The 12,330-nt window shown below is 35.6% G+C and overlaps 1 non-coding gene across 1 annotated transcript; it reads left to right on the top strand.

The window, feature by feature from the left end:
- The first annotated feature begins 230 nt into the window (after positions 1–230).
- Positions 231–303, top strand: TRNAT-UGU (transfer RNA threonine (anticodon UGU)). The gene has a single exon. It is a non-coding gene; the product is annotated as a tRNA-Thr (tRNA).
- The last annotated feature ends 12,027 nt before the right edge of the window (positions 304–12,330 follow it).

The raw sequence follows: 12,330 nt of genomic DNA on the forward strand, positions 1-12,330 counted from the left end.
TGTCTTCAATTAGAATGTAACAAGACCTTTTTGTTACATGAGTTATTTGAAATTTTTCAAGAATGTGTCGAACAGGAGATTAATAATTGCTACCATACTACGCTGGCAAGCAATTTAATTTTGTGATTTAATCGTAAAATAATACTGGATGTTACAATTTCCCCGTATATTGAACATGTGTATTGTTGAATAATTTACATATTTACATCATATTTTGATCCTAATGCGCAGCCTCCATAGCTCAGGGGTTAGAGCACTGGTCTTGTAAACCAGGGGTCGAGAGTTCAAATCTCTCTGGGGGCATCATTTTAAAATTCCCTTTTTATTTTCTAGTCATCGTATAGAAAATTGTCACCGTACAGTACAATCAATTCAAATTAATTTTCTTGCTTACCCTGCTTACCTTTTGTATAAGATTTTCCTGCATGAAATAAGTTAGAGCTGGTGAGGTAATGGGCCGGCAACACTTAACAGTTACACCAGGTACCAAGCGCCCATAAACAAGTTTGTATCGCCTTCAACTACAACAACACAGAGACGAAAATATCTCACACCGACGTTATCTTATCTTGGAGTTAATTTGAAATGAAGTTCATAAATCTGGAAATTTCTTATAGTCGAAGAAGATCTGTTAATTATCAATTTTCCATTAGCTTATTAAATCCTTAACGTGACAGAAGAATACTAATTGTAATTGCATTTTTAAAATCGATGTACTAATATTAATTCTTGTTGTTTTTAAAGCAATAATGTTAAAGAACTAAGAAAACGCATGAATAAATTCAAAAATGTTCAACATCGCCGTGCGAGATACATTTAAATGTAAACAAGCACATTTAACATTAAGGCCGCGGCGCAATGCGAGCTTTTTCGCCGGAATTATGTTTTTTAAATTTATGACAGGCTAAAATACGAAGTTTAAATATCTTGCGCTATCTACTGGCGGCCGGCCAAACTACCTGAACAATAAATAATTCAATCTGTGCAGACCCTATGCTCGGGGCGCGGTACATTATCCCCGGGGATGTTTTACTGCGGACGACAATTTTGATTTTATTAAACTTTTACACAAACACACACACACACATATGCACATTACGACCATATTATGACACGGTACCTAGATCTACATTAAAGCTTAAAGAAAATAATTCCTGATGCATTGAGGGTAATGTTTGTTAAACTGTTTTATTTATTTTTCATCTTAATAGTACAAGATACGAAGTTTAACCGGGTCAGCGTGAGTTTCACTACAAAATTCCAAATTAATAAATTTGTTTAGAAATCTTAAAACCTCTTTTAAAGAGGGTGGGCGGGTTTGAAAAATTAATTACGATCCGTTCGTTTAAGATTCGCGAAAAAATCTTTGAAAAGAAAGTTTCTCGGCCTCGATTTTTATTTAGAAGTTTTAAGTGGGGGGGTGGAAAAATTCTCACGTCTACAGTTTTAAAAACATCTCAGCTCATCGAATAGCGGCTTTACTTTGCAAATATAGCAGGCAAGTTCGAATCTTAACTCGTTCGTTTTTCTTTAGTATAAAGTTACCATATGTCTGCATCGTATTAGCAAAGCTATTGTCAAAGTTAAGATCGAAATTGAAATTTATTTCTTTGCCTTGATTAAATTATAAACAACAATTCCTGCAGACAAATTGCATTTTTAATCTTCAAAGACAAAAAACGCCCTCTATCTAAATGTAAGGCTGTACGCGTACATCGTTATGCGAGGATAATAAATAAGTACGCGTCACGAGTAGTCTAGACATAATGTAGACTACCTGAGTCACTCGGACGACTGCGTCCGCCCGCGCCCTTGGCTCTTCGCATTACAATTGTCGAGAACCTATAAAGTGTTGATAAGGTGTTATAAAAAAATTATATACTACATGAGGGAGAAGTTTGTAGTTTAAGATTCAACATTTTAAAAGAAAAGAAGGATAGGTGATAAATGTGTGTAAAGCCTGAGTCTGAGTTTTGATGTTGTTCACAGGCGATATGTTGATATACCGCATCCAATATTTCGTAGTTTGTAGTACAACTGCGCAGGCCAGGGCTCACCTTGAGCTCACCTCACGGACAAACATCTCTCTTCGCGTAACTGCGCGCTTTCAGTGCCACTTGTTTATTGTTTCAATTTCACAGTTTATTTTACTGACAAAATTGTTACTGACTATTTATTTCTCTTTTAGTTTTACAAGCAAAGTAAAATAGATTTTTATATTGTAGAAAAAACTTTTTACAACAGACTAATTTACTAATAGTTTCTATATGTATTATTATATAATACAATGCTTTAATTATGTGATGATGATGTGAAAATACATAAAGATGGTTTTTTTATACCTAGTCATATTAGCCACAACACAATTGCTTTCTAATTGATTATATACCAATCTGCCTCTAGAAAAGTCCAAGTTTAAAACAATTCATTACTACCACGACGCAATCTATTTGAGACAACTTTATCCAAAGGTTTAAAAGGAACAAAATAAAATGCCTTTTCCACAAAGCGACCATTCTAAGTAAGAACAAATAAGACCGCAGTTAAAGAAAATAGCGACGCGGTCAAGCTTCGAACCGGAAGTCGGGAAGGCGACAGGTGGAGAGCGGAAATGGCGGGAACTTCCGGTCGCGCCGAGAGCCTCCGCCCGAGTGCTATTACGCTGCAGGCCAGCGTCGAATGCTTTAGTACACACCTTATTGTATTTGACGGGGTTAACAAGTTTCTAATGTAAAGATTTAAGTCGAATTACTGCTGTAAAGAAGTATTTGTGAAGATATAAATTCAAACAATTACTTATTTCATGTAACAATTTACAAAAAAACATGTATTGGCCAGTAAGGGGACTGAAGAGGGTGAAGGAGGCGGGGGCCACTGCAGAATACAGCGGAGGTAAAGCACTGTTGTATAAAATGTTCTTCCGTGCTTTGCTGGAGTGATGCCAGCCTACCTGCCGCCGCCGCGACCGACGCCGCTCCTATTGCGATACAACACAATCACAATTGCTCTTTTTACGGCTCCGGGATTCTTAACGACATCATACTTCAACAGTTACAACTTTATATTAAATCATATAGTTTATTTGTTACAGTAGAATGTATAACGAAATTTATCTTATCTTGTCAAAAAATATTTGTGTTAAAAATATAACAACAATATTTATGTCAACATAGTACAAGAAGTGTTTTAAAAGGTAAAACACCTTTTAAAACACTTTCGTAAGATATATTTTTTAGAAACATGTTTATATTTTCAGAGAACAGTTAAAATATTTAAAGGAACTCATATTTAACCTGCTATAAAAAGTTCAAGGAAGATTCCTAGCGCTTAGAAATATTTGTTTTGGCAACAATCCACCGGTTAGGTAGTCAGTGTCAGGTACACTGGGACAGGGGGAAGGGGAGAGGCAGAGGGGGGAGAGCAGAAAAAGCACCGCGCATTCTAACTGAAATATAACTTACGAGTATCTTGCTTCGCTGTATGTTATAAATATGTACAAAAATTTGCGAAATAATATTTACTTACTTATCGTATATAAGTTTTTTCTTAAATCTTTTCGATCTAGATTACCTTCCTACATCCACCAACTCTTTTCCCTACACTGTGCATTCGCTAGAATAATGACAAATTTCATATATGTATTGTATTACCTCTCAGGTACACAACAGTTGATATCTCCAGTGATCCACACAAACGATTCACCTTCAATCCTGGTCGCATTTAATTGTCCGAGTCTCTTTAATGGCGTCTTAACTTCACTGCCGAGATATCTCCTAACCGCTTAGCGCTTCTCCACTGGTGTCGACACAAGTCTTATTTGTATCGATTTCGTTGCAATTAATAGATATATTGTATATTTATGAATAGTCTTTAGTCTAAATTGTGTGTCGAAATTATCATTGAATTCCTATTATTACTGTTGAAATGTTTTACAAAATAACAAAGTTTCTCGATCTTGCACTATGTTCGCTCTGTATACAATATGTCACCTTTAGTTTTCGGTTGTTATATTAAAAAGTTTCGTTAAAAGGTTATCTTTTACAGCAGATAGAAACAAAATGTTCATCCAGTATACATTCGTATGTCCATTTCATTCAAACTTAATTACACATACGACTAAGGCGAAATCACAAATGTGTGTCGAACACATTGGACAACCGCGCTCCCCTTAAAGTGAGATCGGTTGTAAGTGGCAAGGCTAATAAAGCCCGGCGTTCCTCGCGGCTAATCTCTCGCCTTACCCGTGCCGTGTGCATACACCTTAATGTTCCGACACAAATCAACAACTTACGACACTTACGATACACTTAATGAATTAATTTAAACATGCACGATGTAAATCATGTAATTAATTTGATTTGATTAACGTTTTATATGGCTAGTTTAACTAAATAAATTCTTAATTATCCTATACTTCTATATTAAATCCTTAATTATTACAAATCTATTTTATTTTACTTGTACTCTACAAAATTAATAGAATTTTAAATAGTTAACAGGCTCGGAATATTTAATTACGAGAAGAAAGAATAAGTCTGTGACTTAGACCACGCGGCCTGAAGGAAGCTTGGCCAGACGATGGGCTTTAACTAATCTTATTATACTTTAATGCTTTTAAGCTCCATTGTGTGGAGTTTGGTCTTGAGATAGCGACGCACGGGGTCAGGTGGGCGTCGGCGATTGAATAAACTCGCCTCACAAACTTAATGCCACTCTAACTCACCACAGAGCCAAATTATTTTAAGATCTTAGCAAATTTAAAGTAATGAAATCACAAGTGCTATTTATTGGTCTTATATTTTAAAAAAAATCATATTGTTATATGAACTTATCGTCTGATCCGAACATAAGTCAAACTCGTCACTTAAAGTGGTGACTATACAATCTTTGTGCGCAGATATAATAATTCAATTCATATTACTTTTTCCTTCCTTTTTTTTAAATTACGTCTTAGTACAATAAGCAAAAACTGTGATAGAAATTAAAGATAAGTTTTACGCCAACAAAACATTGTGATCAATAAAGTTTTATTGCGTAAAATAATAAATCAAAAAAAGTCTAATTTTACCTTAAAATAGTTTGTTCATATCCAACTCATTGACTTGTTCACTTAATGAGTAGTTGCCTGCATATTTCATAGAAAATCTTCCAAATAAAATATTCGAAAACTAAATGCACAGATATAACATAAAAAAATATGTTCACGTAGTTCCGATAGCTATAATGAAATGGGAGCTAAGTCAATCTGAGTAATGGTCATGCATAAGACAACAGCGGAGTACAATAACGCAGAGGCAGCACAACGGCAACATCAGCAGGACATAAGCTGCAGGACGTTTGCTTTGAGCATTTTCGCTGAGCATTTGCATGTTGAGCGCAAAGGCAATCCACTTACAGAGCCGCTTACCTGCAGCGCTCGGTCGACGATCACATCGACATACATGGAGACTACTTTATTTTATTTAAATTTTTCCTAAGTATTCTTTTTATTCATAAAACTTTTGAGTAAATCTATGCTACTTCAAATAACTTATACGGTTACTTTAGATGACTTACAATAGCTCTTTTGAAAAGGAGCTAGAAATATCTTAATTAACTAATAAAACAACATCTCATTATGTGTATTCCCAAATTATAGCTGTCTTTTCTACAATGAAAATTCAAACAGTGTTTTTCACAAAATAAAAAAGTTTATCCGCTGCAACTCCACTTCTTTTTATTGTCAATTTGTTGAGGACTTACCTCTTCATAAAGGGGGGTTGGAATTTTTCTTTATTGTCCGGATTATTTGAGCAGCGGCGGAGTTTACGCGATCTCAAGATGGCCGCCGCGCCGGTGCTTTACGACATTATCAAACTTCCATTCACCTTTATACTGTGATATTAAGTTATTGACGAACGGAATAAGGGGCTTCGCTTTTAACGAAATGGATTCAAGCAGTTTTTTTTTATGATAACGCTTAAACAAGGAGGTTAAAGTAAGGAAAATGTATTTATAGACATTGATATAGGCACTGCTTATGTTCTTAAATAGTATTATTAATGTTAACCCAAATGTAGCAATCGCAATTTAGTATATACCATTCATAGTGTTTTCTTAGTTAGTCATTTTAGCAAAATTAAAAACCAAACCTACGACCATATAAGTATGAAACAACAGAAATAGCTTAAAATATTTTTCTTTTGCTATCCAATTTCTAAACTCATTGTTACAAAATAACATTTGTGTTTTGAGAAGAGGAACGGTATGCGCGTTCCGACGTCCGAGTTCTGGCAGTACACGTAATGAAATGTTCAGATAGTTTTTGCGCAGCTTCTAATCTGTCGCGGGAGTCCCGGCAGAGTCGCGACGCTGCAATATATTATCATTAATGCATCTTGTCAAGCCGGGAGTACATTACGAGGAATATTGAAAACTCTATATTGGTTTGGATGCGGTAAAATACTTTTACATTATAGACTTTGTTTACATTATTAAACAAATGACAAGACAAATAATAGACAATATTTAAATAATTAATAAGTTTGTGGTTCTATTAAAGGCTTAAACTCACGCTTACTCCTGCGCGATTTAAGTACCAACTACTGATTATCCGCTACTCGTTTGCTCGTTTTTTATGTAAGGAATTTAAATTTTAAAAGAATAAACTGGCACTTGACCACGATCAAGGCTCCAATAAAATAAGTTTTAACGGTGAAGGTTTACCAAGGTATACCGCATCCGAGGCTTATTCAGTTAATGTAGCGACTAGCTTCATTGCAGGCAAGAGGTAAGAGCGGCTGCAACACTGCACTCACCGCGTACAAGCGTACAAATTGAAAACGCACGTCGCCGTCGTAGCGCGCACGTTGATTTGTCGACCGTTTTAACTTCACAATATATTTATCGTTCACCCGACCTCTTGTTCTTTCAGGCGACCTTTTGTTCTAATTCTTCGTGTGAGACAATTTATTGTAAGTGCTCGTTCTTTTCGGTTTCGTGAACTTTTTAATATTTAGTTTTAAAAACGATACCACTTTAAATTGTCTGTACCGTTCTATGTATGTTTAATAGAAACCAAATAATTTTATTCCTGTTGATATAAAATTATTCTAAATATTATTCATTTAAAAAGTGCTCTCTAAAACATAAATTGGGGATATTAAACTTAAAAAAGTTTTTGTGTTAGCAACACCGTCGCCTGTCTGTCATCGTTAGTTCCAAATGACAGGTAGATGGCGCTGGAGAGCACAACGCGGAGCGGGGGCGATTGACAGGAGGAATAAATGTGCCGTCACTAACTCGGCCTCTAACCTCTGACTTTAAAAAATCTCCTCTCTTTCTTAATTTCTACATCATTGCAAGGTGTTATTGAACTAGGGAAGAGCTCGTTTTACATCGATATCGATGTTTAACTACTTAGTAATTTAACTATCGGTTTCGACTGTATTGACCTTGTATAGGCATATATTATCATCCCTCACACTTTTTTGAAAAAACAAAAACGATACTGTGTCAATGCAAATATCACGGAAGTAAAAAACTCGTTCTACATGTTATGGAAAATTACATCTGTCATAAGTAATTCTAGTACATTTGATTCTTTGCAGTAACAACATTAGAATCGACCATAGTTAATTAAATACGCCATATAATCCTCTTGCTTGTGAAAATTATGTTGAACTGGGGCAGTACTCCTTCAGAGCTCATTGAAGTGAATTCAAAAGCAATACATTGATTATGTTTAATGTGTCTCGTAAATTCTAATTGCATTATTTGGATTTGAAATCGAATCTCTATAATAAAATTTCATGATCGTCGACAATTCTTGTTCCTTTGTATGTCACATCCCTATCACCTTCACAGAAACCTATTAATAACTTGCGGGTGAGAAAGTTTTTAAAAGTGTTTTTCCCCGCGCGGCCGGCGGGAGGCGAGGGGCGCAGAGGGGTCATTAATTACGACTCCTGTTTTATCATAGCCATGAGTCTCGACACGGCCTGAAACCAATCTATAAGAATATTAGAAAAATGAACAACGTAACTTTTTTTGTATAAATTAGCCCAGACCTTTGGGACTTAATTCTTGTTATCTGAGGTGCTTATTATCGGCGGTTATGTAATTCCTTGTTGTCATCACTGGTGCATTATTAAGTAATTTTTCCGATAAATAATATGTTATTTCGCAAACAGGTGCTTTTAACATTTCCACCGCGTTACAGCAATTACCGAATGTCACCACCAGCTTTTTCTATACAGCCGAAATTAAATTATAATACAACATATATTACTTTCAACTGAAGGAAAATAGACTTTAGCCAATGCTGATAAGATACATTACAGCTGTAATATAATATTTGTCAGGGGTAAGACGTGAAGCTGTCAGGACGAGGTGCTCAAGGTGCGAATGGAATCAAGAAATGTTAAGAAACAATCACTTCAAGTATCCATTGTTTAGTTTATTTGCACTGAGTGCTTTCAAAAACGTTTTAGCTCTTGTTGTCGCAATAAATAATTATTTTATTTTAGAGATACTTTGAAAAAGACTGAACGTAAAAACACCACGTAAAAATCGTACAAGTAATGTTGATTCTCAAATTACTTTTTTGGTCTTATTCATTTAATACATTTATTTTATCGGGCGACTTTTCAGAGATTGTTAATATTTGTTTTATTAAAATTAAACAAAATATTATCAATAGCATTATTATCTTTAATTTGTCTTGTTTCGTGATTATCGAAGATATATGAAATAAAAACGTTAAAAATTTCTTTAAAATGTCAGCGAAAGTGAACCTGTTTCAATTAGGGCTTGGAAAATTTCTCACGTCACAAGAAAAAAGTGTGAATTACTTTGAAAGTTTTATCGCTTCGAGGCAGTTTCCCGCGCAAAGTGACGCGGCGCCATTTTTCAACGCCGCGCGTAGGTGCGCCGCGCGCCGTAATAAACTTCCTGCCATATGTCTCACGAGGTGCAGGAATGTATTGTAAAAATTCTAATTTTCTTTAGCACAGAGAAAACTAATAAGTAAGAAAGTAGGTTTACGATACAAAAGCAATTATTTGACTATCGATAAGTAATTTATTTTCCTCAATTATTGAGGACGATTAATCGGTAACCAAGACTGGTAGTTGATTACGTCCGCAAATAATAAGGCTTTTTTTATATCATGAGGTGGCAAACGAGCGAGCGTATACCTAAAATCGCTGAAATAGCAAAGTGACCGTTGCCCATAGACATACGCAAGCGGGCTCTACCAATGTCAAAAGTAATTATTACTGTCTACCACTGTTAAAGGTAATTTAAATAAGGATGGCGTCAATGGAAATAGGGAAAATTAGGATTTATTTCTAACTCCCCCTTAAAATGTTTAGAAACCTCAAGATACTATATAAGATCCACGATGATTCAATTTTCCTTAAATATAATACACTTCCGAAGCTCTGACTGTCTCAGAACTTATCCCCATAAAAAGATATCGCGACAGACAACAAAAGGTGAAAATTTTTATCCGAAACGAGCACCTGCTCCTCCAAGTTGCCGAAACTTTGGCGAAACTTGGGCAAAACTTCGCGCCGGATGTTGTTATCGGCCGGAAGAGCTTTAGGCGTCTTCCTGTTTTGACGGACGTGAAAAAACTCAAGTTAGCGTAGTTTTAAAGTAGAAATGTTTTGAATAAATTACTTCATTATATTGCCGGTATTATGCCGCGACAAATGCACTACACACAAATATATCTAATCATTTAAGTATTATCTTTACTCAAAACACATAAGTAGTGAATCGTTTGTAACATAAATAAATGTGCCGTTCAATACATATAACTAAGTTAATTTGTTTTTTTTAAACATTAAAAACCATGCTGATAAAACAAAGTTTTTAACAATTTCACAAGTAAATAAGATAACAATATACATAAAACAAGATACAATCGATCAAGTAAATTTAAATCAATTAAATTGTAACGCGAATTCCGTGAAGCGACGGTTCATCGATCACTCCATCATTAAGCCGCCTAATCTTACAACTTCCACATTAAACAACAGTTTAAACAATGCTCAGGTATTATAATAAATCTTCCGAATTGCCCCCGGCTCTGAGCTCACTCAATATTTTAAAGGACAACTTTGTCGAAGTAGCAATAACTCTGTAATTTGAGCTTTAAGCGAGCGTAACAAGGTGAAATGGGCCGTTAGTTGTTTATGTAATGGCGTGCAAAATGGCCGTTGTTAGGGCCGGCACACGGCGGATCGCGCCTGATATTAATCCGTCAGATCGTGATTAGATTCAGTGGCACGGAGTAATATATTCAGTAAGGTGTCACAGTAGAGCTGAGCCCTTGATGTATCGAGGTATTATTGAGAGGCTCAGATATGCTTATGCACGTATATAAATAAGCAAAAATTTTACTTTTACACGCAACATACTTAGCATATAGTATGAAAATGTTATCGGACTTACTACAATTAATAGAGTGCTCTAGCCTTTTGTGACTTATTAAAATACGTGAACTAAAGCTTGATTTTGGTGGAGGTGCTTGATAATATTTAATTTGTAACACATAATAAGTAAAAAAAGGCGCTTAATCTTTATCTGATACTAAAATGTATGATATATATTTTTAACATATCGATATCCCAGTCGGGCCTAGGCCGAGGACGGCGCGGGCGAGAGCGGGCGGCGCGTGCCGAGACAAACGCGCGGCGTCTTATCGCAAGCTGCTTCGCTTCACCTTCAGCCAGAATATACAGCCTTAGTTAACTATCCATGTTGTTATAGGCACTTATTGTCAATTAGTGATACTATTAAATAATTTCTAATCCTTGAACCGCTCGATTGATTAACAAAACTGAACGCATATATACTCACTACATTTAAACTGAAAAATACTTATTACTCGTTTTCATTATAAGTTAGCGGTATTAAGCAATATATAGAATTGCTTTAGTTTTACCAACAATATTCGATACCTTCGAATGACAGAACCTTAAAGTACTATAATGTTTTAATATTGTAGATAAGATACGAAGAATTTGATTATAAGTGTTGAATTATCGTCACTTGTCAGTTCAAGTCCGCAAAGTGCGGACAGCGGCAGTGGAGGCCTTAGTTAATCGGCTCAGTTGCCAGGTGCGGTGAGGCGGCGGAGTGACAGACTCCCGACAGCATTTAATATGCTACTAATTTGCAAAGCGGATTCACAACTTCATAATTAAGCAAAGTCCAAGCCGCTGACGATTCATGTTCAAATTATACATTCATTTTGAGTTATTTATACTTAACCTCGACTTTTAAGCCTATTAATGGACAAAGGTAATGCCCATTTTGACCCTAACTAATGCTACAAATGTGCAAAAGTTTCCAAACCGGTAACAATCTGTTTTAATTATCCCAAATTATATTCTGTTTAGCAATACAAATGTTTAAATTATACGATTATTTTCTTACAAATGCCCCAAGTACTAGATCGATAAAGTCTATTTGGCATTCAGCCAAAATACATAGGTACTTTTTCAACCGAGGTAGTAGTACTGCAAATATAAAAATAATAGTCACTGCTAAGTAAAGAAGAATTTTCTACAGCTAAGATTTCACCTATCATGCAGTATTAAGGCTTAATTACGTCACAAGTATCTTCTAATAAATCAGAATATAATAACGTCAAATCCCCATAATAACTGTGTAGGTAGATAATTGCCGCAAGAGGGCGCCGGTTTAGATTACAGGCCACGTCTGATCACAGAGCGGCCGCTGATTCCCGTATTATGGCTTACCTTGTAATTTGTGGCAGCCCTGTCCGTTGATGTGAAATCATATAAAACAAATTATAGGGTTGTCACTTGTTGGATATCAGCTCTGTTGTTACCTGTGTATCCTCATCAATGTTGCTTATTTAATATTCCAAAGAAAACTACACTTCGTATTTTTACGTAAATTTGTGATTTATTTGAAAAAGTTGTATTTCTTGGTGCAACACTTGAGGCATTGTGTTGTTGAGGGGCGCATTCGACCGTTTAGCCGTCGCTAAGCACCTGTAACACTTAACCCCTTTGCAAAACGCTGACGGCCCGCATACGGACTCTTCGACGTGAGACCGAAGCGCCCAGGGCTGTGACATTCATCTCGATAAAAAGGTTCAAAAAACTTATTAAAGTCAATGGCAAATACCTACGCTATTTCTTCAGTCTTCTTGCGAGTACCAACACATTAATGTAATTTTTTTTGTATCTAGTTTAAAAGGACGATATCAAATGATATTGGTAGAAAAGTGTATTCCTCTTGGCTTCAACATCACATAATGTACATGAATTTTAAACATGACTTTCTAAACAATATTGAAAATATGTCCAT

Source organism: Papilio xuthus, unplaced genomic scaffold, assembly GCF_000836235.2.
Source record: "Papilio xuthus unplaced genomic scaffold, Pxut_1.1 DF827777.1, whole genome shotgun sequence".
Lineage (NCBI taxonomy): Eukaryota > Metazoa > Arthropoda > Insecta > Lepidoptera > Papilionidae > Papilio > Papilio xuthus.